The sequence below is a fragment of the Rhinopithecus bieti genome, unplaced genomic scaffold (genome assembly GCF_001698545.2).
Source record: "Rhinopithecus bieti isolate Rb0 unplaced genomic scaffold, ASM169854v2 scaffold_25987, whole genome shotgun sequence".
Lineage (NCBI taxonomy): Eukaryota > Metazoa > Chordata > Mammalia > Primates > Cercopithecidae > Rhinopithecus > Rhinopithecus bieti.
The window spans coordinates 926418-954393 of NW_016812078.1; the positions used below are offsets into that span (position 1 = coordinate 926418).

The window sequence follows — 27976 nt, forward strand, 5'->3', positions numbered from 1 at the left end:
GAGTGATGACGAGCATTTTTTCATGTGTCTGTTAAGCTGTATGCATGTCTCCTTTTGAGAAATGTCTGTTCATATCCCTTGCCCACTTGTTGATGGGGTTGTTTGTTTTTTTCTTGTAAATTTGTTTGAGTTCTTTGTAGGTTCTGGATATTACCTTTGTCAGATGAGTAGATTGCCAAAAATTTTCTCCATTCTGTAGGTTGCCCTGTTCACTCTGATAGTAGTTCTTTTGCTGGTGGCAGAAGCTTTTAGTTTAATTAGATCCCATTTGTAATTTGGCTTTTGTTGCCATTGCTTTTGGTGTTTTAGACATGAAGTCCTTGCCCATTGCCTATGTCCTGAATGGTAATTAAGTACTGGTCTAACTTTAAGTCTCTAATTCATTCCTTGAATTAATTTTCATATAAGGAGTTAAGGTGTAGAAGCGTTCCAGTTTCAGCTTTCTACTTATGGCTAGCCAATTTTTCCCAGCACCATTTTAATTTAAAATAGGGAATCTTTTCACCCATGACACGAGAAATATCGTGACAAACTGGCACAAGCTTCAGTACCGACCCTCAACTGAAAAAGAGTAACAGCGTGTGAGGATCAAATGAATGGAAATGAAGCAAGAGAGAAACCTAAAGAAAAAAGAGGAAAAAGAAATGAACAAAGCCCTATGCAGAAGTATGGGATTATGTGAAAAGATCAATCTACGTCTGATTGGGGTGCCATGAAAGTGAGGGGAAAATGGAAACAAGTTGGAACACTCTTCAGGATATCATCCAGGAGAACTTCCCCAACGCTAGTAAGGCAGGGCCAACATTCAAATTCAGGAAATACAGAGAACGCCACAAAGATACTCCTCAAGAAGAGCAACTCCGAGACACATAATTGTCAGATTCACCAAGGTTGAAACGAACTCTCGGCAGAAACTCTAGCTACAAGCCAGAAGAGAGTGGGTGGGGCCAATATTCAACCCATTCTTAAAGAAAAGAATTTTTTCAAGCCTAGAAGTTATGTCGATGATCCAGCCAGAGACTAAAGTTTCTATCATGACCTGAGAGAGCGTAGAACATATAAATTCCTTTACGAGATACCTGCAGATGCTTTAGAGACTTTTTGTCACCACCAGCCTGCCTTACCAAGAAACCCCGAAGGGAGCCCTAAAACATGGAAAGGAAACAACTGGGTACCAGCCACTGCAGAAAACATGGCCTCAAAATGTAAAGACCGCCGTTGATGCTAGGAAGAAATGCATGCGATCAAATATTACCCAGTCAGGGATAGCAAAAATAACCAGTTTTAATACATAATGACGGGGATCAAAGTTACAAATAACAAAGATATTCAAGTGCCTTAAATGTAAATGGACGAAATGAGTCAATCTAAGAGGACACTAGACTGGCGGTTCAATACCTGATTTGGATCTCATTGACAATTAGCTGGGCAGCCATGAAGCGGCAAACTGGATAAAAGTCAAGACCCATCAGTGCTGTATTCAGGAGCACACCCCATATGCTCTGAGCATGCAGAGACACACATAGGCTCAAAATAAGGGATGGAGGAAAGATCTATGCGACAAGCAATGGAGAACAAAAAAAAAGCAGGTTGCAATCTTAGTCTCAATCAAACAAGACTTATAAACCATCAAAGATCAAAAGAGACAAAGAAGGCCATTACATATGGTAAAAGGGATCAATTCAACGGAAGAGCTAATATCCTAATACTAGAACTGCACCCAATACAGAAGCCATGACACCCACATAATTCATATAGAGGAAGAGGTCTTCCCTAGAGACTTACAAAGAAGAATCTTCCCATACAATAATAACACACACATCTTAACAGGATTGCTCTGGCTGCTGCTTTGACAATAGACTAAAGATGGGTGACAGTGGCACCAGTTAGGTAGAATGTAGACAACAGATGATGGCAGCAGGGGAGTAGCAGTGGAAATGGTGAGAATAGTCAGATTTTGGAGATATACACGCACTTACCTCCAATATAATATTTTATACATATGCACATATATTATTTAATACATACGTACTATTTTGAGGATAGAACAGACAGGATTTGCAGATAGACTGAAGTATGAGAGATACTGAGGATCATTCTAAAGTTTTTGCCCTGAGACACTGGAGGGCAGGAGACACCATAAATTTAGAGGGGAAGACTGTGGAAGGAGTGGGTTTGGGCAGGTGAGGGTTGAGGAGGAGTGGAGATCAGGAATTTTGTTCTGGGAACACCAAGTCCTAGATGTCTGTTAAATATCCTGTTGGAGATACTGAATAAGCAGTTAGGTGTTTGAATGTGGAGATCAAAGGAAAGATCTGGGCTCGATATAGGAATATGGGAATCATCAGCACTTGGGTGATGTTTAACACCATGATTTGACATCACCAATGGAATAAGCGTAGGCATGGGAGATATGTGGCCAAGGACCCAGAGTTTAGGGAGGAAGAACTAGCAGGGATGAGAAGGAGCGGTCAGTGAGGTAGGAGGAAACACACGCTATTTAATATCCTAGAAGCCAAGAAAAATCTGCTTCAGAAAAGAGGATGATCAACCATGTCAAATGTGGTTGATAAGTTAGATGAGGATCATCTTAGTTTGGGTTCTCTAAGGCAGGGATGGTGGACAAGGTATTTATTTGGGAGATGATCCCAGGAACTGGAATGAGAGAGTAGGGAAGTGAGATAGTGGAAGAGGAAAGCCAATAAAGGGTGTGTGATTGAGATGGTTGCTCTAGACTGTGGGGTCAGCTCCACTGAGACATCTAAGAAGGATGTAAAGTGCCAGCCACAATTTTCTGCTCAGACAGTGGGAAGTCGGGACATGTGTCTGGTCCCCCCCTTGGCTGAGGGTTTTCTTGAGAGTGTTAACTCTTCTCTACTTCCGGGATTTACAAGCTCCTGTGGGCAAAACCTTGAGGCTGAAAGTAGAGAGAGGTGAGGTGGGTGCTTGTTAAGGCATGCTGTTAATGAGCACGGAACCATCTGCAGCTATGGCTGAAATTAGAGGTGGGCCCAGGGAACATGACATGGACCATAGAAAGCGTCTACTTCAAAGACTGACAGTTGACTGCCAGAGTTTACAAAGTGGGTTTCCCTAGTGACCTTGAGAAAGCAATGTAATGGAATGGTGGGGTAAGCCTGGTTGGAGTTGGTTAAGGATGAGGGGCTGGAAAGAGCATATAGACAGTACTAAAGGAGAGTGCAGTCAAGAGGCTGGAGAGGAAGTGGGAACAAGAGAGTTTCTTCTTAAGATGGGAGAAATAATAGCATGTACACTGATGGAAATAACTCAGTAGAAAGGGAAAAATCTCTGATGCAGGAGAGAAAGAATTGATGGAACAGTGTCTCTGAGTAGAAGAGAGGTTGGAATCCAGTACATAAATGGAGGATTTGACCTAAGATGGGAACACAAACAATTCATCTCCAATAAAAGGGAAGAAAGAGTATATGGAAGGAAAATTTGCTCCCTTCTGATTGTCTGTCTGTCTGTCATTTTGACAGGGGGAAAAAACATTCAAAATTTATTCTCCAGCAGACAGCATCTGTGAGTACAATTACAGGGGTTTCTCTGTAGATCATACGTTCACATGACATTATCATCTCAAAAGTGAGAGAGCTACTATTATGTTCTCTGTAACAGTATCCACTTCACAGTGTAAGCAGGTACTATTGTTGTGTTCATTTACAATTCCAGAAGGAAAGGCACAGCTTGGCAAAAAAAAAAAAAAAAAAAAAAAAGAAAAAAAATTGGGGAATCCTAAAGTCAAGATGCAATAACTAAGAGACAAAACTTGGCAAACAGTCTTAGGTCCACATTTCAATCATGGCCTTCTGCTTACAGGGGAAAGACTTTTCCACCCAGAAGTTAGGATCTTTCTTTCTCCTTTCCCATTAAACCATTAGAGCAACAACAATTCATATGTTCAATTATTATTACATGTACAAAAGGAGATTATAAAAAAATGGAAAAAAAAATCATCTTGCACATTCAGTTCTTCCTACCAATACATCAACTCTGAAGTTTAAGACAGGGCCTGGGAATACTTTAGTGGCCTTAAAATAGGAAAGCAGAGACTATGACTACAAAAAATAAAAAATAAATGAGGTAGACAAAACTTTCACACCCAGGATTTGCCTGTTCTAACTTCGTAGCCTTCACGAAATACCCAGGAAAAAAAATCTTCATAATTACTTGGCATAAGTTGCACCAAGGCAATTAAACAAAAAAGTTAGTACGTGAACTTGTGATAAGAAATGTGTCCTTCCATAAGTTTCTTCTCAAGAATGAAAACCTAATTTTTCAATAGAGTAGGCACTGATACGGGGGTTAAGAAGAAATCACTTAGGCAGATAGTAAGGTTATGGGGAGTCCTTGGTAAGGCTTTTCCTTTTAATGAAAGCAACCCCAAATCATTTTCTTTTTTCTTTTCTTTCTGTCTTTTTTTTTTCTTTTTCTGAGACAAAGTCTCGCTCTGTCACCCAGATTGGAGTGCAGTGGTGTGATCTCAGCTCACTGCAAGCTCCGCCTCCCGGGTTCACGTTATTCTCCTGTCTCAGCCTCCCAGGTAGCTGGGACTACAGGTGCCTGCCACCACGCCTGGCTAATTTTTTTGTATTTTTAGTAGTGACAGGGTTTCACCATGTTAGCCAGGATGGTCTCAATCTCATGACCTTATGATTCACCTGCCTCCCAAAGTGTTGGGATTATAGGCGTGAGCCACTGTGCCTGGCCTGCCCCAAATCATTTTCTAACAAAGAGCAGCCTGTAAAGTTGAGCTGCACACATAGACAGTGAAGCTGGGAGCTTGCACTGGTGAATGCTGGCGGGAACTATGGACTAGACATGTTGGCTCCATCTTCCTGTAGGTGCCAGCCGTGTGTACAGTAAAGAGCGACAAGATGGTGGCCAGACAAGGAGAGTTCCTTAGCATATAAGATTAGGGTGGGGAGAGCAGCTTTTGGGCGTGCTATGTAAACATCACATTTGATTGAACCAATCTGTGAGCCCTACCTAAATCAGACACCACCTCCTCAAGCTTGAATATGAAATCCGGGGCATCCACAGCCAGCCCATCTTTTCCCCTGGGAAGACCCCTCTCTCTCGACAGAGAGAGCTATTTCTCTTTTCTTCTGCCTATTAAACCTCTGCTCCTAAACTACTCATGTGTATCTGTGTCCTAAATTTTCTGATGCCAGACAGCGAACCCCTGGATATATACCCCAGACAATGTAGCCTCCTCAGCACTGGAAAACCAAATTCAGTCACCTGAGATTCCTAGCTCAGGTGCTCACAGGAAGATGAAGGCATCTGGGAAATGTGGGGTTGGCACACTTGGGGCTCCAACCGAACTGTATTTAAATAAGCAGCAACATATTGACTCTCTAAGGACTAACATATCCATTTGAAGGCATCTTAAGGTTCTAAGGTTGAAATAATTTTATAATTCTTTTTTTTTTGGAAAAGTACATTCAAAAGAAAACAAAAAGATGAGGATAAGGTTGGGGGCATATAAAACAAGTCCCTAAATAGATGACAGACCTTGTCCATGTACCCACATACAGTTGCCACAGAAATATACAGTACCCTTCTCCTCAATGAGGCTAAATAGTTGTCCTTTCCACTGTGGTTCAGTATGTTTTAATGGTTCCACCATGAAATAGGTAACAATCTTTGGAAAAAGTCACTGTACGTTGCAAAAAGATTTTATGTATACAGTTTGCTACAAGTAACAAAGCTACTTTGCAAGAACTGCTTCTTTCCAAACAACAACAACAAATGATTCTAGCCTGTATTTGTTTGGGTGTGATTTATTTTTAGTTTTCATTTTTTGCAAAGCAGCATAGAAACAATTATTGGAGTGTAGTAACAACCTTTGTAAACATCATTTGCATATCAGTAAGAACTGATTGTCTTTCATTCCTTTTTAGTGAAAGAGGAAGCAAGATGATCAACTGAGAGTGAATAAGGTGGGGAAGTGCTGGCAGTTTGAGATTTGTCATCTAGGATTGCAATGCACCAAGTGGCCAGTTGGGGAGCCTTTGGTTACTGACTTGCCAGGAGATGAGTACAGAAAGTGAGAGTAAACTTTTAGAAACTTTTATAGCACTTGACATTGCTACAACGTTTTTATTATATTTTTTAAAAGTTTTGGTCTATAATGGATTGGAAATAAAAACATCTAATCCTCACAACAGATAGTTTGAGAGGCACTGGGCCAAGAGAGTGGGAGAAAATGGAGCAGGGAAAGGTAGAAAGATTGCTGCACTGCATTGAGGATCCACCTGAGGCTTGTGGCCATGAATTTCACGCGAGGCCATTCGATTCAATAGTGTTTTTCTCCAGCCTTGTTTAGCTATGTTGACACAGGCAGTGTTGGATTTTACCAGGGTGTGGTTTTGCTAAGTGGGTCTAATGCAGTGGGAAGATGCAAGTGTTTAGGAAGTATGTCAGTGAGGTGTACGGAGACTGACCATGGCATTTTAAGTTGGAGGAAGAAGAAAGCAATCATGAGGAGGGTGAGAGGCAGTGAAGAAAGTGGTAGGATTGATGGAATCTAGGACCAGGAAAAATCAAGTTTGCTGGGGTTGGAATGTAGGACCAGGAAGGAGTGAACTAGAAGTATGGATGGTGGTGATCAGAGTGGGATTCCTTATAATGAGATTCATCACAACATTGCTCACCAACTGGGAGGGAATCTGAATCAATTATTTTGTATGTATCCAGCGGACTATTTTGTAGCCATTAGAGGTCATGTTGTCATTCTATTTCTTTACGGACACAGAAATGTTCAGGATATGTTAAGTGAAAAATGCTTACCAATTTGCAAAATTAAGTTGCAAAGTTTACTAATTTTTTTTGGTAAAAATATAAACATTTTAATGCACAGAAGTCTTAACTGTGGTAGTATCTGGGAAGAATCACAGATGCCTTTTACTTTCTGTTGGATAATCTCCTTTTTGTTTTCGAGACAGGGTTTCCCTCTGTTGCCCAGGCTGGAGTGCAGTGCAAACATGACTTACTGCAGCCTTGATCTCTTGGGCTCAGGCTCTTGCTTCAGCCCCCCCATGTAGCTGGGACCACAGGCATGTGCCATCATGCCTGGCTTATTTTTATATTTTTTGTAGAAATGGGGTTTTAACATGTTGCCCAGGGTGGTCTCAAAATCCTGGGCTCAAGTGATCTGCCCACATCGGACTCCCAAAGTGCTGGGATTACAAGTGTGGGCCACCACGCCCAGCCCGTTTGATAGAATTCTTACATAGGCATATTTTAGAGATTCAGTTTCAGCCTATTGCAATAAAGCAAGTATCTGAATAAAGTGAGTCACGCAAATGTTTTGGTTTCCTAGTGCATATAAAAGTTATGTTTACACTATGCTATAGTTTATTAAGTATACAATAGCATCATATGCAAAAAATATCTACCTTAATTAAATATACTTTGTTGCTAAAAAATACTGGCACAGAGTCACAAAGTGAGCACATACTTTGGAAAAATAATGCTGACAGACTTGCTTGATGTAGGGTTGCTACATACTTGAAATTGGTAAAAAAAAAAAAAAAAAAAAAACCACACACACACACGCACACACAGTATCTGCAAAGCACAATAAAATGAAGTGCAATAAAGTGAGGTATGTGTGCTTTATTGTTATATTCTTATAGGTTTATTAAAGTATAATTTGCATGCAAAAATTCACCAGTTTTAAGTGTACCATCCTATAACTTTTGACAAATGTATAGTTTTGAAACTACCACCACATTTATCTTGTAGAACATTTCTCTTATGCCAAAAATTTCCCTTGTCCCCTTGTGCAGTCAATCTCCTCTCCCACCTCCTGGACCCTGGAAACCAGTAATCTGCTTTCCATCATGATAGTTTTGTCTTCTCTAAAATTTTATATAGATGGGATCATATCATATGTCATCTTTTGTGTCTGGCTTCTTTCACTTAACATAATGCTTTGGAGATTCATCATTGTTCTTGTGTGCATCAATGTTTATTCCCTTTTAAAGAGTAGACATATTTTAGAGTAGTTTTAGGTTCACACTAAAATTAAAGGGGAGGTGCAGGGATTTCCCACCTACACCTTGCCCCTACACATGCACAGCCTTCTTCATTATCAGCATCTCCCACTAGACTGATAACATTTGTTACCACTGATGAACCTACCCTGGCATATCGTCATCATCCGGAGTCCAAAGTTCACATTAAGGTTCACTCTTGGTGTTGTACATTTTCTGAGTATGGACAAATGTATAGTGACATGCATTCATCATTATAGTATCATACAGAGTAGTTGCACTGCCCTAAACATCTTCTGTGCTCTGCCCATTCATCCTTCTACCCTTTCTAACCCCTGGCAGTCACTAAAACCTGTCTCCACAGTTTTTGTCTTTTCCATAATATTATATGGTTGGAGTCATACTCTATGCAGCCTTTTCAGATTGGCTTCTTTCACTTTGTAATACGCATTTAAATTTCCTCCATGGCTTGTCATGGGTTGATAGCTTATTTCTTTTTAGCACTGAATAATGTTCTCTTGTCTAGATTCACCAAAGTTTGTTTATCCATTTACCTATCGAAGGACATCTTGGTTGCCTCCAAGTTTTGGCAATTATTAATAAAGCTGCTATAAACATTCATGTGCAGTTTTTTTGTGTGTGTGTGTGGACATATATTTTCAACTCCTTTGGGTAAATACTAAGGAGTTGTATTTTCAACTCCTTTGGGTAAATTCTAATGTTGCCCAGGCTGGTCTCAAACTCCTGGGCTCAAGCAATCTGCCCACGTCGGCCTCCCAAAGTGCTGGGATTACAGGTGTGGGCCACCACGCCCAGCCTGTTTGATAGAATTCTTACATAGGCATATTTTAGAGATACTGGGGATTCAGTTCCAGCCTATTGCAATAAAGCAAGTATCTGAATAAAGTGAGTCACACAAATGTTTTGGTTTCCTAGTGAATATAAAAGTTATGTTTACACTGTGCTATAGTGTAAAGGAGAATGAGTGCTGGATCATATGGTAAAAGTGTGTTTAGTTTGGTAAGAAACTTCCAAACTGTCTCCCAAAGTGGTTGTACTGTTCTGCATTCCCACCAGCAATGAACGAGAGCATTCTCTCCAGCATTTGGTGTTGTCAGTATTCTGGGTTTTGGTTATTCTTATACATGTGTATCTCGTTTTCATTTGTCTTTCCCTGACAACATATAATCTGGAACATCTTTTTACATGCTTGTTTGCCATCTGCGCCTCTTCTTTGCCGAGGTGTTTGTAAAGTTCTTTGGCCCATTTTTCAATCAGGTTGTTTGTGTTCTTACTGTTGAATTTTAAGAGTTCTTTGTATATTTTGGATAACAGTTCTTTATCAAATAGTGTTTTGCAAATATTTTATTCCAGTCTATGGTGTATGTTCTCATTCACTTGACTTTGTCTTTCACAGAGCAGAAATATTTAATTTTAATAAAGTCCAACTTATCAACTCTTTCTTTTGTGGATTGTGCCTTTGGTGCTGCATCTAAAAAATCATCACCAAATCCAGATCATCTAGATTTTCTCCTGTGTTATCTTCTAGGGGTTTTGTAGTTTAGTGTTTTACATTTAAGGCTGTGACCCATTTTGAGTTAATTTTTGTGAAGGGTGAAATGTCTGTCTAGATTCATTTTCTTTGCATATTAATGCCCAGTTGTTCCAGCACCAATTGTTGAAAAGATTATCTTTGCTCCGTTGTATTGCCTTTGCTCCTTTGTCAAAAATCAGTTGACTGCATGTATGTGGGTCTAATTCTTGGCTCTCTGTTTTATTCCATTGATCAATTTATTCTTTCACCAATGCTACATTGTCTGTAGTTTTATAGCGTGTCTTGAAGTTGGGTGTTATCAGTCCTCCAACTTTGCTCTTCTTCAGTACTGCGTGGACTATTCTGGTAATTTATTCTTTTTTATGTGGAGGAATATACTTTCGTATGAATATACCACAATTTGTTTATCCATTCACCAACTGCTAGACTTGGGTTGTTTCAAATTTTTGACTATTATGAATAAAACTGTTAATGACCCGGGAGGAGGTACTCCCCTTACAGACTGAAGTTGTCCAATGTGAGGAGCAATTGAACTCCCTGAAACAGAAGCTGGCGGCGGCCCTTTTGGCGAAGCAGGAACCGCAGCCAGAACGGGTGGTTCCGGTGTCGCCGCTACTGCCGAAGTCCGCTCTGTCCCGAGATGAGATTCTGCGCTATAGCCGGCAGCCAGTGCTGTCCGAGCTGGGCGTGCACGGACACGTGCTAGTCGTGCGCTGCAGTGGGTTCCGCTGTCCACTGGCGCAGTACTTGGCAGCGGCCGGCGTGGGCCGCTTTGGCCTTGTGGACTATGACGTGGTAGAGATGAACAACCTGGCCCAGCAAGTGCTACATGGCGAGGCACTGGTTGGACAGGCCAAGGCCGCTTCAGCCGCCGCCTCGCTGCGCTGCCTCAGTTTGGCGGTGGAATGAGTGCGGTACACTTAGGCCCTTATGCCTCACTCCCCTAGACCCGGTCTGCCGATATGATGTGGGGGCCGACTTCTCGGACAACCTGCCCACTCGCTAGCCAGTTAATGATGCATGTGTGGCCGGGCGCGGTGGCTCAAGCCTGTAATCCCAGCACTTTGGGAGGCCGAGACGGGTGGATCACAAGGTCAGGAGATCGAGACCATCCTGGCTAACACGGTGAAACCCCGTCTCTACTAAAAAATACAAAAAAAAACAAAAAAACAAAAAAACAAAAAAAAACTAGCCGGGTGAGGTGGTGGGTGCCTGTAGTCCCAGCTACTCGGGAGGCTGAGGCAGGAGAATGGCGTAAACCCGGGAGGCGGAGCTTGCAGTGAGCTGAGATCCGGCCACTGCACTCCAGCCTGGGCGACAGAGCGAGACTCCGTCTCAAAAAAAAAAAAAAAAAATGACGCATGTGTGCCAGCGGGTTGGCCCCTAGTGTCTGCCAGTGCCTTGCGCTTCGAGGGCCAAATCACAGTCTACCATTATGACGGTGGGCCTTGCTATCGCTGCATATTCCCCCAGCCACCCCCAGCGGAGACAGTGACCAACTGCGCGGACCGCGAGATGTCCCGGGCTGCCTGCAGGCTTTGGAAGCGCTGAGCATCGCTGCGAGTCTCGGCCCATCTCACAGTGGCGGCCTGTTGCTCTTTGATGCCCTGAGAGGGCATTTCTGCTGTATTCGGCTGCAGAGCCGCAGGCTCGACTGTGCAGCTTGCGGGAAATGGCCCGCTGTGACTGCTCTGCTGGACTATAAAGCCTTCTGTGGCTCCTCAGCCACCGATAAATGCCACTCCCTGCAGTTACTAAGCCCAGAGGGGAGTATTTCTGTCACCGACTATAAGTGACTTCTGGATTCTGGGGCACCCCACCTGTTGCTGGACATCAGGCCTCAGATGGAGGTGAACATCTGTCATTTGTCTCGTGCCCTACACATCCCTCTGAAATATTTGGAACACAGGGATGCGGAGAGCCTGAAGCTCTTAAGAGAAGAAGTCTGGGAAGGGAAGCAGGGCACACAAGAAGGGGCTGCTCTCCCCATTTGTGTGATTTACAGACTGGGAAATGAATCACAGAAAGCCGTGAAGATCCTCCAGGCCTCATCAGCAGCTCAAGAGTTAGACTCTTTAACAGTTTGGAATATTGTGGGGGACCTCATGGCCTGGGCTGCCCAAAACGATGGAACACTTCCACAGTACGAAGGTGACTGGTGTAGTCTGATGGGAAAGAAGTGTATGGCTGTAATACTGCAAAGATATATTTATTTGCATTTTTCGGTAATATACATAGGAGCTGGAGATTCTATAGTATCTGTGAATACATGGACTCCTTTTTTATAAGGAGTTTAAAAAATTATTTTGTGCTGGATGACTTGTTAATGGATTTAACTGTTTCTGGGAACCATCATTTTTTTTCAGCACATGGAGGGTGTCTTGAACATGTGAGATGTAACCTGACAGGATTTTGTGTTTTAAACTGCAAATCATTTACCTGTTCTTATTTTCTACCTCCCCCAGTCAAAATGCTTTCTAAATCATTTTATACCTGGAATTAAGGTGCAGTAAACTTAGTCTTATGAAATTGATCACAAATTATATACTTATGATCAGTTTACTTTTTAGTTAAGAAATTCTTGTATCTTATTAATATTTCAGATGATAGAATACATCTTACAGAAATACATGTTTAAAATGTAAATTGCTTTAATTATTCAGAAAGTTGGTCGTTCTATTTGGCATTTTGAATTAGTGTCAAAATGAGATCTTTAACGTTTACCAAAATGAAGGAAACTACCTTTTTAGTCTGAAAAAAAAAAAAACTATTATGAATACTCATGTATAAGTATTTGTGTGGATATATGCTTTAATTTTTCTTGGGTAAATACCTAGGAGTTGACTTGCTGGGTTATATGGTAGATGGGTACACATTTAGCTCTACAAAAAATTGCCAAGAAAGGAAGAGTGGGGTCGGGAGAAAGGAAAAAATAATTGCCAAAATGTTTTCCATAGTGGCTTACCATTTTTTATTCTCTCCAGCAATGTATGACATTTCCAGTTGCTTTACATCCTCTATTATACTTGATATCATCAATTTATTTTTAGTTTTGTCGTTTTCATGGTTATAAGAAGGTATCTCATGTTGGTTTTAATTTGCATTTTTCCAGTGACTAATGATATTGACCATCCTCTCATATGCTTATTTGCCATCTGTACCTCTTCTTTGGTAATGTATATGTTCAAATCTTTTGTTCATTTTAAAATTATGTTTGTCTTATTATTGCATTATGAGGGTTCTTTAGTGTGCATACAAGTTGTCAGATATGTGTTTTGCAAATATTCTCCTGTAGTCTGTGGCTTGCCTTTTAATTTTTCTAACAGCATGCTTTAGAGAGTAAAAATTTTAAATTTTGATAAAATCCAATTATTTTTTCTTTTATGTTTAGTGCCTTCTGTGTTCTACATAAGAAATCTTTGCCTAACCCAGAGTCAAAATAATTTTCTCCAATGTTTTTTCCTAGAAGTTTTATAGTTTTAGACGTTACATTTAGATCTGTGATGCATTTTATATTTTTGCTTATGTTGTGAGCTAAGGGTCTAGGCTCATTTTTTTTCATAAGCACATGTAATTATTTTAATAGCGCTTGTTGAAGATTATCCTTTCTCGGTTGCATTACCTAGGCATTTTTCTTGAAAATTATTTATATATGTTTGAGATTATTTCTGGAGTCTCTTTTCTCTTTCATTGATCTATATGTATATCTTTATGCTAATATCATACTGCTTTGATTACTGTAGCTTTTTATGTAATAAGTGTTGAAATCAGGTAGTGTAAATCCTTCCACTTTTTCTTTTTTTCAATCCTGTTTTGGGTAATCTAGGTCATTTTATTTCCATGTAAATTTTAGAATTAACTCACCATTTTCTATGAATAAATTCTCCCTGGATTTTCTTGTTTGTACATTAACATTTGTTGAGAAAAAGACATAAATGGCATATACATTAAAAAGGAGGAAGTAAAACTCTTTATTTACTGATTTGACCTCACAGTGACTCATTTCCTCATGTGGCTTGTGAGAATCTTGCTAGTTTGTTTTCAGTGAATTTCCCCATACCCAGCATCTAGAAGACCCATATGCTCTGAACTATGAATTGGAATCTACATAAAAGCTACTAGAATTAATAAGTGAGTCTAAAAAGATGCAAGGGAAAATATACTAAAATTGTTTTTCTATATACTAGCAATTAACTTAAAACAATATTATTTACAATGAAAATACATTACTATTTATAATGAAAAACAATACTATTTACATCAGCATAAAAATTATGAAAGACATAAGAAGTGATTTAACAAGTTTGTACTGTTGAATAGGATGACCTTGCTCCCAGTCTTGGGGAAAAGCATTTAGTCTTTTACCATTAAGTCTGCTGTTGCTTGTAGATTTTTCATAGATGCTCTTTATGAAGTTGAGGCAGTTTCCTTCTACTCCTAGTTTGCTGAAAGTTTTGATCAAAAATAGATGTTGAATTTTGCCAAGTGCTTTTTCTGCATCTGTCAAGAAGATCATATGGTTTTCTTTAACTAGTCTGTTAATATGTTGAATTACATTGAGTTTTGAATGTTGAATCAGTCTTGTATTATTGGGATAAGCTCCACTTGGTCTTATGTATACATTTTGGTATATTTTGTCTTCATTTTTATTCATTTCAAAAAATTAAAAAATTTCCCTTTTGACTTCTTTCAATCATGGGATATTTATAAGTATGTTCTTTAGTTTCCAAATATTTGGGGAAAGTGTCTAGAAACCTTTTTATTATTGATTTCTTATTTAACTCTCTTTCAATAACATTTGTATGAGATGATTCCTTTTAAATGTGTTGTTTTGTTGCCCAGATTATGGTCTGGGTAAATGTCCCATGTTCACTTTATAAGAATATGTATTTTGCTCTTGTTGGTTGTTCTATAAATGCTGATTAATTTTATTGATAGCATTTTTCTAGTGTTTTAAATCCTTACTGAATTTCTGTTTACTTTTTCTATCAATTATTGAGGTTCTGGCATTAAAATATCCAACAATACTTATGAATTAATCTATACATTTATCCTTCTAATTACATCAGCATTTGCTTCGTGCATTTTGAAGTTTTTTTATTATGTGAATAAACATTCAAGATTGCTATGTACTCCTGATGACCTGTTCCCTTTATCATTATGGCATGATCCTTTTCTTTGGTAATATTTTATTCTGAAATTTAACCTTAGTATAGCCACTCAGCTTTATTTGGTTAGTTTTAGTGTGGTTTATCTTTTTTCTATCTTTTTTACTTGTAATAATTCTGTCTTGTTACTTAAAGTGTATTTCTTGTAGATAGCATACATAGTTGAGTATTGTTCTTTTATCCAATTTTATATCTGTTTTTTTAGTTGATGAGTTTAGACTATTTCCATTTAAAGTTGGATTTAAACCTACCATTTTATTATTTGTTTTCTATTGGTCTTCTACCTGTTCTTTTTTTTTTTGCTTTGTTTCTACCTTCTTTTGGATTAAATGAAAATTTATTAATATTATGTTTTAGGTTTTTTTTTTTTTGGCTTATTAGCTCTACCTTTTTTTGTTGTTTAATGGTTGCTCTAGAGTTTACAGTATAACTTTTAAATTTATCATCATCTACTTTCAAATAATATTACAGTGATTCCCACATATTTTAAGAACCTCAAAATTGTATAGTTCTATTTCTTTTCTCTTGGTCTTTGTGTTATTGTCATACATTTTACTGCCACCTATGTTATACACCCAACTGCTATGGACTGAATATTTGTATCCCTCCACAGCTCACCTGTTGAAGCTGAATGCCCAGTGTGATGGCATTTGTAGGTGAAAGCTGTGGGAGATAATTAGGTCAAAAGAATGGATCCCTCATGAAGGAATGGATCCTTCCCTTATGGAAAACCCATAAGGATTAGGGTCCTTATGAGAGACATGAGAGAGTTTTCTTTCTCTTTTTTGCTCTCTGCCAGAAGATAGCTATCTGCAATCCTGGGAGCAGGCTCTAACCAGACACATCTTCCAGTGCCTTCAGCTTGGACTTCCCACCCCACAGAACTGTGAGAAATAAATATTTGTTGTTTAAGCCACCCCGTCTGCTAATTTGTTATAGAAGCCCAAATTGATCAACACACACAACAATATGTTATTATCTTTGTTTTAGAAGTTACCTTCTAAAGTATATTAAAAATAAGAAAAAATTTATATCTACTCACTCTTTTACCATTTCTGATGCTCTTCATCCCTTTGTGTAGATACAAATTGCCATCTGGTATTATTTGCCTTCTACTGAAGGACTTCCTTTACTATGTGCAGTGATGCTCATGATATATGCTTTTAGCTTTTGTATGTCTGAAAAAGTATTTACTTTTATTTTGAAGGATATTTTGCTAGGTATAGAATTCTAGTTTGTCAGCTATTTTACTAATTGCTTTAAATACATTGTTCCATTGTCTTTTGACTTGCATTGTTTCTGATAAGAAATATATTGTCATTCTTATTGCTGTTCCTTTGTATGTAATATGATGTCTTTTTTTTTCCTGCCTACTTTTCAGTTTTTCTTTGTCATTGTTTGTTTAGAAACCTGATGATGATGTACCTTAGTTTGGTGTTCTTACTGTTTCTGCTTGGGGTTTGCCAAACTCCTTGGATATATGTGTTTATAATTTTCTTCATATTGGTAAAATTTTTTGGCCAATTGTTTCCTCAAATATTTTTGCTATACTTCCTTTCTCTGAGACTCCAGTTATATGTATAGTAGGCCACATGATGTTGTCTTCTTTTGAATTTCTTTTCTTAAAAGTCTTTTTTCTCTGTGTGTTTTATTTTGTTTAGGTTTTATTGCAATGTCTTCATGTCCCTAAATCTTCTACAATGCCTAATCTTCTGTTAATCTCATCCAGTGTATTTTTCATCTCAGTTATTTTATTATTCATCTCCATAAATTTGATTTATGTCCCATTTTATCTTCCATTTCTGTTCTTAATATGCTTTTGTGGAGTACATTTATAATAGCTGTTTTAATTACCTTATCTAATGATTCTGTAATCTCTGTCATTACTGGGTCTGTTTCTAGTTATTGAATCCCTCCCACTCCCACTCCCCATTTTTCTTTTTTGCCTGCCAGGTAATTTTTGGTTGGATGTTAGATATTGTGAATTTTATATTGTTGGATGGTGCTTCATTTTATTTCTTTGAGTATTTTTGGCTATGTTCTGGAAGGCAATTAAGGCTGCTTGACTTCATCTAGTTTTGTTGAAACTTGCTTTTAAACCTTTTTAGGTGGGTGTAAATCATCCCATAATCTACTGCTAATTTGTTCCTACTAACGAGGCAATCAGCCTTTAAGTATCCCACTTTATATTCTGTATATTAGTAATTTTTGCCCACTGGCTAGTGACAACATAAATTATTCCCAGCTTTTCATGAGCTCTGGGGATTTTTTGATTGTACCTTTCTGGTAGCTCTTTCCCTTGTCTTGTTAGTTTCTTAATACACATATGCTGATCTGTACTCAAAGACTCAAAGGAAATCCTGTCTGTGACTGTTTCTTCTGCAGTGCTTTACCCCATAAATTCTAGTCACTGTGGCTTCACCAAACTCCACCCTGCTTCTATTCAACTCAGCAAGACTCTGTTCTGGGTCTGTTTGGGCTCCCCTTCCCTGTCCCGTGACATGCTCTCCAGGCGGTGAACTGGAGCACCCACAGGGATCACTTTATTCATTTGTTCTTTCTCTCAGGGAACACCATTTAGTGTTGCTTGCTTTCCTGCATCTTTAAAACCATTATTTTATATATTTTGTCCAGTGTTGTGGTGGTTTAAGGCAGAAAGAGAAATTTAATCCCTATTACTATATTATGATCAGAGCTGGAGTCCTTAACTAACTTTTGCACATGAAATTACAATAATTATAAAAACAATACCACATTATAGACAACATATTAAAGGATATAAAATGCCATTCTATGAAGTGTTATCATAGCACATTTTCTTTCAGTATTTTTTTGTCCTCTGTGAAGTTTTTAGGCAATATTGTTAGTAAAATGAGACTTTGGAGTTGCTTGACCCTACAATTTATTATCAGTGTTCCATTTTTAATTCTTTTTTTTATCTTGGGAATATTATCATCTTTAAGACTCATTTTCTTACCTGTAAAATGTGTGGATAATTGTACCTTCCTTGCACTATTGTAGCAGGGATTAAAAATAAAATATGAAGTGTCCAGTAAATAGTAGTTATCAATAGTTCAATCACACTATGTATGCAGCTTCATACCCTGATTTTAAAACAATTATAAGCATTTGATATATTGTCTTATAGCATTGCTTGATGCTTAATGAATGACGGAATGCATACTCATAAACTCTTCCCTTATTTTTGTTTATTTCTTTGTAAATACATATTTTTAATTGATACGTAATAGATGTACCTATTTTAGAGTACATACAATATTTTGATACTTTCGTATAATGTGTAAAATCAAGTCAGGGTAATTGGGATATCAGTCCTCTTAAATATTTATCTTTTTTTATGCTAGGTCTTCCCTTATTTTTGGATATCTGGTTTATTTATAATTTTCTCCCTTAATATATCATCATACCTAGGGCTGTCTTATCTAAATTTAAAAGTTCTTAATACAGCCAATTTGAAGATAAGTCTTGATTTGAAACCTGTTTGAGATCTCCCTGCATTAGTTCACCTGAATTTAACTGGATCTCAGCAGCTTCAACCTTCACTGTGCTTTTCCTGCCCCTTCCTGTTTCTTCTCAAGAGAAGACAATTTCTTGCTCATTATTTTCTGTGGTAACTGAGAAGAGGAACTGAGTAGAAAGGTGTTAGGCTGCTAAGACCCTGGGCACATCCCATATAGAATTCTCTCTACTCTGTTTTGTGCTTTGGGAAATGCAGATGTTGGTTCAGCTCCCCTCATCACAGCTCACGGCTTCTCCTGTTTTATTCTCTTTCAGGGCAGGGAGTTGGTTAGCTCTTGTCTGTTTGGATGCCTAATTCAATCTCTATTGACTATGTTTAGTTTTGCATACATTGTTTATACTTCGGTAAAAATAATTCATTAATCTTTTCTAGTAAGCAGTTACAATGACAAAAATTTGATTTTGAGTAGAATACAGATGAGACTCATACTAAAACATTGTATTCATAGATAGGATAGGATGTATCCAGAAGCAAATTCATTAGCTTTATCTGTTTGGTTTTTTTCATGAAAGGCAATCATTTGTTAAAGAGGGTTCAATGTTTTACTGAGAAAGGGCCAACTAAAATATTGACTGCAGATAGATCCTTCCTGGGAAAAGAGGACCCATGAGTTGGAAAAACATGTGAAATTTAAGAATATGATCTCAAATTGGCCCTAGTGTTTGCTGTTGCAAGCTTGGAGAGTCCTTGGTTGAAAAAGTATAACTCTTTCCCTGAAAGGGTTATAGGCTTTTCCCATAATCTGAAGAGAAACCACCATGCCACAGCCAATCAGGAATGAAATGGGGTGAGAGGATGGATAGGCATTTTTCCCTGGTTCATCTCAGGCCTCTTTCTGTCACCCTGGGTTTGCCTGGCTTCTCCTTAACAAAACATCTTTCGTTTTTCTCCTACTGTCTTTCCACCAGAGCCCTAACTGCCACTGGCCCCTTCCTTTGTACTTACTGCCCATGCCCATTGGCCATGGAGCTTGACATTTTTCAGAATATTCATCTGAAAATGAATCTCTTTTGTGAATAACATTTATTCATAGCCTAACTTTGATGCATTTTTTAAATTTTAAAAATCCTTTTCTCACATGAGTAGGGGAGGTACAAAGTGAGCAAAGTGGGAAGAGAATCCATGTGTGACACCCCAAGGGTGAATATTCACAGGAGGGCAAAAATGTCCTTAATTAATGAACCATTTCCTGTTCTGACCAGTAATCTAAGCTATCCATCATCATATAAAAAACAGAACTACATGTTATGATAGCCAAAAGTAGGATGATGTCTTCCTCTACCCTGTGGCCTTCTAGGAAACCATAACTGATTACAGTTCTTTCTAGAGGTATTAAAATGGGATGGTGGACCTTTTAAAATTTTTGTATGTATCGTGAAATTTTGGATATGTTTAGTGAAGAGTTGTCAGCGTTTTCAGTAAAGGAGAATATATTCTGCCTTCAGTAATTGCATTAATACACAGAATAATTAATACTCAGAAAAATACTCAGATTAATACTCAGAAATACTCAGAAAAATATGATGGCCAATTTTGGAGGTGAATTTGGAGGTAAGAGCTGCTGATGGCACCAGCTTTATAGAGGACGGTGAATATGAACCATGAACTCTATTTGCATAGAATTTTGCAAAACAATTTTGTTCCTATTGACAAGGGACAGTCCCTTTCAAAGACATTACTGTGGAAAACTCTATTAAGTTCAGGAGAGGAAAGTGAGACATGGAAATACAGTTGACCCTTGAACAATGTGGGCTTGGACTCTGTGGATCCACTCACACATGGATGTTTTCCCACCAGACGGTACTTGTAGGATGCGAATGCCACATATCTGGAGGGCCACATACTTTTTGTATGAGTGGGTTCCACAGGGTCTACTGCAGGACTTGAGTGTATGTGGATTTTGGTATATGCAGGGGGTGATGGGCCCTAGAACCAACCACTTGTGTATACTGAGGAACAACTGTACATGCACAATATGTTTTTATATCAGACAAGGTACAGAGAGTATTTCTTTCTTGTGTCATCACACCTTTGTGCCCAGGTATTACAGTGCTTCAAAGATAAGTCTTCATACTTTTAATTTATATTTGAAAAAAAATTAGTGTCCATCCAGATGAGACTCTTTGGGACCATAAAATAGACGATGTTCTCTAAAGTATCCAAACTGAAAGCATAAATGGCTCTTGTATTAAATAGGCTAGTTTTATAGAATTTAACATTTTCAGAGCCAATGAAGCAAGAGTTTTTTTTTTTTTAACATGTTCTAACATTTTGCACATAAGAAATTTTCCATTTGGTGTGAGGCATGTGCCAAATGATGGAATGTATTGCCACGTTAGAGTCTGGTTATTCTAAATATAAAATTAAAAGGAAAAGTAGAGGAGATGAGCTCCAGAAAATGGAAAGAAAACACACTGAATTTTTTCTCTCTGGGGACACTGGAGTAGTTACCTGAGCACTGGAAACTTTGCTATGCAAAGTTCAGTTGTGGACCAGTAACCTGCCTGGGAGCTTGTTAGAGCTGTGGAATCTTAGGCCTGCTAAATCAGTCTACATTTTGGCACAATTGCCATGAGATTCATAAGCAGATTACAGTTTGAAAAGCATTGCTCAAAATTGATGAGGGCTGCTCTGTGCATCACCTGATATCAGTGTTATGGCTTTAGAGTATACATGTAATACTTCTTCATCCTTGAGGAACAGTCTTATACGAAAATGGCTGTGTCAGCCTGTATCTTCCTTCTGTGACTTTGACCTTTCTATGTTTGGTTACATTCCTAGTTGAAAGTGAGGAATCAGGAAATCTTTGTGAATTAGAGACATTTATGTGGATTGGGTGTACATAAAATAAAGACTGGAGACTCAAGAATTAGGAAAGAGATGGAAAATTTTGAAGGGTAGCAAAAACTTCAAGGATATTATTTGTCTTCATGTAGTTAAAACATTAAAAATTTTTTCTCATGTAAGGTTTTTGTTGTGGCAATAAACACCAGTGCTGGTTGATTTAAGCAGCAAATGAATTGCTTAAAAGATGCTACTTGGTTCACAGATTTCTGGGAGGGCTGGAGAGCCGGGTTGTAGCCATGAAGCCAGGGAGAGAGCCCAAGTCATCCTGCAGAGCTGGGTTGGTGGATACTCCTGTTACTACAGAGCACTAGAGGCTGCAGATTGCACCCCAGGTGCCATTGGAACCAAACCATGCATGCCTGCACCAGCCCTGCATTGTGGGGCCTCTGCATTCCTTGTAGCATCTCTGTTCCCAGAGGGAACACTGGGTGATCTCTGTACACTGGGGTGGGTATGTCTGATTGGTGGTGCCTAGACCATGTTCCTTTGTCCCAGGTGCCAAGGAAGCTGGGAAGGCAAGTCTTTGGTATTTTTGCAGTCATTCTGGGAGGTGACCACTGCCTTGTTAGGTTGGGGAATTTCCCAAACCTAGTTCTAACCTAGGGTTCAGATACAGGTGGATAAAAAGAATTATAGATGTTTGATAGAGTTGCATGTGTCTGTGTGCATGTGTGTGTGCACATGCATGTATGTGTGAGTGTGTGTTTGCTAGGGATATTTATTTCAATAGGGCATCTTCCTGAATTTATGATGAAGGTCGATAATGGAAAAGCAGGATTCATTTTGCATAATTTTGCTTTTTTGTTAAAAATGCTAACATACATATAAAATCAAGAGTACTGATACTTGTTTCAGGTTGCGTTTAACCAGGACAAAACTTGTTTTCTGTGAGATTGAACAGCTTCCTAGCACTCACTCTGAAATATGCAGTTCATTGCATTTGCTTTCTAAATGAGAACCACATTTAATGAAACCTTGACCGTGTAATCAAGATAATGAGAGATTTTTAATTTGCCTGAGTGACTCAGTTGTGGAGTACACACTTTGACTTGTGTTCGGATGGGAGGTTGAGAAATTATCACTGCCTTGGTGTACATGAGACACAAAGCAGAAAACAAAATCAGCATGCGCTGTGTCATATTTGTACTGAGATAACACCGAGGAACAGCTGTGACTCTTTCAAATGACTCCATTTGTTTGATAATTGCTGGGTAAAAATAGTGCCACTATTGGTTATTTCAGGAAGACAGATGGCGTTCTAGATTATGTTCCTTTCCTTGTACCCAAAAAGAACAGGACCAAGTCTTTCTGAAAATTACTGTCTGTGTGTGTGAAATAGCATCGGGGAAGGGGACAACACATTTCAAGCTTTTGCCCTGCAGGTACGTAGAGAGCAGGGGCTGCGCCGTAAAGGAAACAGGGAATTCAATTATTCCAGCCTGAGCTAGGGTAGGAAATCAAGGCATCTATCTGTTGCTTAGGAACAGAAATATCTTGTGCCTCAGCTACAGCTGGAGAAACCAGGTCATTTACTTTCAGAGTTCACCTACCGGTTATCCAAACAGAGCTGAAGGAGAAAGCACCTCTTTTCTCCTGGCAGGGGTTATTTTTCTCATCAGACCTCCTACCTTTCTTCCAGTCAGCAAATTCTCTGTTGTTCCTAGTGTATTTCTCAAAACTGTGCCAACCAAATTACAGTACTTCTTGGGGAGGAGGGTGGGAGATGATCGGTTTTCTTCAGGAGCTGGCCCTTGGGTCTTTTTCCCTCCCAGGAAGCCTGGGGAGGCGGTGGTGGAGTGTGGTACTCAGCCTTTTGTCTGAATGGCAGGCGTGTGATGGTTTGACATGTGGTTGGCATTCTTGTCTGCACCTCAGGGAGAGAAGGTTGTCACACACACTCCCACGGTCCCACAGTTAGGTCTCGGGTCAGGCAGGGAGGCAGAAACACAGATCTTTTGTGAGGTATGAGGACCCCACTTCCTGTGCCAAGGGAGGACCGTGGATTGCACCCTTACCTGTGTCTAGGAATCTGAGATCTTTCCAAAAAACACACACCTGAGACTTACACCCAGAAATTCTGCTTCGTTAGGTCTGAGGTATAACCTGGGCTCCCGAGGGTTCAAAAGTTTCCCAGGTAATTAGAGCTTAAAAGTCATTCCCATTTTTCTCCTTAGCCCCTGCTGAAGAGTGCTGGACTCCCAGATCCAGGCTGGGCATAGAAACGCTTAAGCATGGAGTCCCTGGGTGTCCTCATTTCTGTCCAGAGTTGAGAGCTTGCCCTGTGCCCTTCTCCCTGGGGAGCTCTGTGTACTCAGGGTCACATGATTCCTGCAACAGTGGGTTCCTTGGTCTTCAGTTTGGGTGGGAACATTTACTCTTTCAGGAGCACTCAGAAGGAGAATTGAGACTTGTAGCTGGGTGGAAACATTCTGGAATTATTTAGGCGTTAACTAGACAATGGGAAACTGGTAGGTAGAACCTTAATCCCTGGGTGTTTCTGACTAAGCAGGCTGATAAGAGCAGAATGTCCGAGGCACATAGGCACACACTGCCAGTACACCTGCCCTGGGGAAGGCCTTGGGGTGTATAAACACTGATCATTTCTACTCACTGTTCTCCAGGGATCCTAGGAAAATCAGATAGTTTCAATAAGAGTATTGCAGTACGCAGAGGCAAAAAACTTAAAAGGACAATGAGATGTAGTTCCTTTTGCCTCTTCTTTTATCTTCATTCACAAAGAAAAAAAAAGCCATTATATTGAAAATGAAGATGATTAGAAAAGCATTAAAACATTCTCAGTATGTTTTAAACATTTCTCCTAGAAAGCCACAAGCCAAAGGCAGTTATTTCTTGGCTCCTTTTTGCTCAGTTATGTAAACGTCCATTTGTGGGAATACCAGAGTTGATCCGGAAATCTCAATTTCAAGAGAGCTGAGAAGTAGACTTGTTAGCATGAGCATGAAAGGAAACACTGTGGGGCAGCTTTAATGTTCATGACTCTCAAATGCAGGGACGTGACTAAAGCACAAGGTGTCCGATTTTCAGTTGTACCTGGCCATGAGATCAATCTCCGAGTCTACATAGCCACACTTGAAACAACGTCACATCTCGCACACCGGCTTGCCAAATCCGAGGGACTTTGATTTGAGAAAAGAAAAGGAAGACATTTCCACCATTCACACCAAAACCTGGGTTTTTGAAGTAATTTGAATTTCTGATCCTTTTTTTCAGCCTCTACTTGCCTCTCTTCCTGTCACTGTAGAATCCAAAATAATTCGAAGCTCTCTCTCTTCTGTGGACTAGGAAGAGTCAGAGAATTTTAGAAAGATTTTTGCCAACCTGCTGTGGGAGGTACAGAATTTCTAAATAGCAGGGTCTTGAAGTGGTATTCTAGGCACTATTAGAGGATTTATCTAGAGGCAATGTCTATGTAGCAAGCATACTTAGTTTGCAATATTTATATTTAGGATAATGAGAGTGTTGGCTCTAAACCCCCAGACTTCCCTTCAGTGCTACCACTGTAAGCTATGAATAATCTTTTAAATACAGAATTGGACATCTCTCCCCTTTCCTGCTATTAATTTTTTTAAAATTGTGAGTCCATTTCTCTTGATACACTCAATGTGTGTGTAAGGAAGAGGGCCAACCATATCCCACCTCGGAATACCACCAAAGCAGCCAGGACAACTGTGTTATTAATACTTTTTCTCTTTGGCTTCCATAAGGATTTAAAACAAAACAGAGAAATGTGCCTTTTCTTTTCTCTCCTACTTGATCTTCAAGTTAATAAAATGAGTGACAGAGAGATTACAACTGTGAAGAAGTAAGGATGCCCTTTCAGCCAAGGGTACTTGTCATGCTTTCGTCTCTGTGCTCTTGGAAAATAGTAAGATCTCAATAAACATTCTCTCTTAGCACTTTTGACAAACAATTCACCTATCGGGACTTCAGCTCTAACATTGCATGATCTATGATTTTAGGACCCAGATAATAATATTGCCAACCCCCATTTCTATGGGTCCCTTGCTCTTTCGTCACCAATAAATGGCACCGTCTTCAACATCTTTGTTTTAAGGTACCTGCTCTCCGACTCCTGTCCCACCCTCCTGGCTGGAGCTTCTAGTGTTATCACCCCACAGACCTCTAATCCATGGCCTACCACATTTTCATTGTCTATGATCCCCTTTCTCTCTTTTCCTTTTTTACTAGTTTAGATTTCACATTATATCATTTAAGCAGTAAAATATGTCAGAAGAAAAATGCATAATTATGCTCAGTGATCTACAAATTCCTGACATTGATGTAACATTAGCCCTTGACACTGCCTGGCAACCCTGCCATCTATCTTTTGGATTTTTGTCCTTCTACTCTCCAGAACAATCACACTGTCTTCTCTCACCCCAGCTTTCTGGGCTCCTTTCCTATTCACTCTTAGCTGACTATGTTGCTTCCAAATTTACTGAAAAGGTAAAAGTAGTAAGGCAGGCCACATGCCCATTATCGAATCTAGCACCCCACTTATGTCTTTATTTGAACTCCATTTCCCACCTCTGTCTGCATGAAATGTCTTAGTTCCCACCAAAAGCTGCTTCTGCTTATTTACCTCCAATGCTGCCACAGATATACTGGGCATGCATCCTCATTTGCCCAATTCAATGATAGTTTGCATTTGTTGGCCTGGCATAACCATGAATAAATAGTTCCCCCTAACGTACCACAGTTTGTATGACAAATTATATAGTCCTCTGAATCATGTAACAAACTTCCATATATGGTGGGGGGTCTGTTTCTGGACTAGCAGGTCAGAGCATCTCTGTGCCCACATCATACTGTCTTAGTTGCTTTACAGGTGGTCATGTAGCTTTAACAAGCCCATACACAGGGCAGAGCAAGCATTCCTTTCTGTTCTTCAGATGTGTATCAGCTTTTTTTGGTCCTGTGCTATTTCATATGCATTTTAGAATTAGTTCGTAAAGTTTCACAAAATCCTGTTGGGGTTTTGATTGGAGTTTCATTGAGTCTCTAGATCAATTTTGGACAAATATCAATCACTGCAAAATCAAATCTTCCTATTCATTTACACATATATTGCTCTATTTAGTTTTTCCTTAATATCTCTCAGCAAAATCTCACAATTTTCTGCCTGCAGGTTAAATACATATTTTGTTGATTTTTTACTAGATATTTTATGGTTTTTGTTTCTATTGTAAATAGTGTATTAAAAATTGAGCTTTTTTTGTTGTGGTGCTGTTGACTTGTGTATTATTCTTATATGCAGCTACTTTGTGAAATTTTATTTATAATGATTTATAAATTTATCAGGGTTTTCTTTTTACGCAGTCATAACACTTGCAAAAATGATGGTTTTGTTTTCCTTTTTTTAATCCTACTTTTAAACAACATAATTGACATGCAGCATACATACAGGAAGGAGCACACATCATAAGGTCATCTCTTGATACATCTTCACAAAATGAACACATTTATTTAACCAGCACCTAGATTAAAAAACAGAACATTATTTGCATCCATGAAGCCCCCTGGTGCTCTCTTCCATCACTACCTCCCCAAAGAAAAATGCTTGTGTTTTTAATATATTTTTTTCTGGTCTTATTGACTTGGCTCTTGCAAAGTTCCCTTTCTTAACATAATCACTTTCTCCCTTTCTGCTGGAATATTCCCAGTAACATACAAATGTGCTTTACAATCTTCCGTCTTAAATCTGAAATCATTCTCCCTTGACCTTATTTGTGTCCCTTTCTAGCCAGTGCTCCATTTGGCTGCTCCCCTTCTCAGCAAAACCTTCTGAATAAAAGTCCTGTAGCCACTGTTTCTACTTCCTCACTGTACAGTTTTCTTTTCAACTCACTTTTATCTGGCTTCTGTCTTGGTATTCCACTGAGGCAGCTGTTGTCACGATATCAGTGTCGTCCTTGGTATCAAATCCAATAGACAGCTCTGTTAATGTCCTCTCCATCTCTTAGTATCATTTGGTATAATTAGCCCTTGCCCATTTTGAAATACTTCATTTTCATGCTTCCATTTTTGCATTTGGATGACTACTTGTTGAATGCCCTTCTCTTCACCTGAACTCTAAGTTCCATAATGGCTATGGTGATGTATGGCTTTTTCACTGTTCCATTCCCAGTGTCTAGTCCAGTGTTGACATTAGATTGACAAATATTTGTTGCCTGGGTTTTAGGGGTGACAATAAACATCCAGTCACTTTTGTCTCATGTCTACTTAAATGTCTTACAGGTACCTCAACCTCAACAGGTCCAAAATATGTTTATCATCTTCTTCCACAGACCCCTTTTGAGTATATACCAGTAACATCCACTAAACCAGAAACCTTAACTCCTTACTTTTTCTCATCCCCACATCCAATCCATGATTTCTGACCATGCTACTGCCTGCATACTTCTCCCAAATCATCCTCTTCCTTCTGTGTCCATTTGCATTCTTCTGGCATGCCATTAGATTGAATTACTGAAACAGCTTCTAATCTGTTTTTGTTCTGAACTGTTCTGAACTCTGATATTACTTCCTCCAATTAGTCTCCACATAGCAGCCAAAGTGATCCTTTTAAATATACAAGTCTAGTTAAATCACCCTCGTATGGCAGACATTGTGCCATATACTATCCTCCCAATTATAAAAATAGAATGAACAAAGGATAAGAAACAAGAGAGTACAGGATCGCACTATTAAAAACAAATTACATAATAAGTAATTTAGAGTTAATTTTAATATCACTATTCTTCCACATTTTCAAAGCATCTGTATTAGTCCCTTCTTACACTGCTATGAAGAAATACCCAAGACTTCTTCACAGGGCAGC

General features: G+C 39.0%; 1 pseudogene; it reads left to right on the plus strand.

Annotated features, from left to right (window-relative positions):
* Nucleotides 1-10059: 10059 nt before the first annotated feature.
* LOC108544449 (adenylyltransferase and sulfurtransferase MOCS3-like) overlaps nt 10060-27976 on the plus strand; it is a 135337-nt pseudogene continuing 117420 nt past the window's right edge.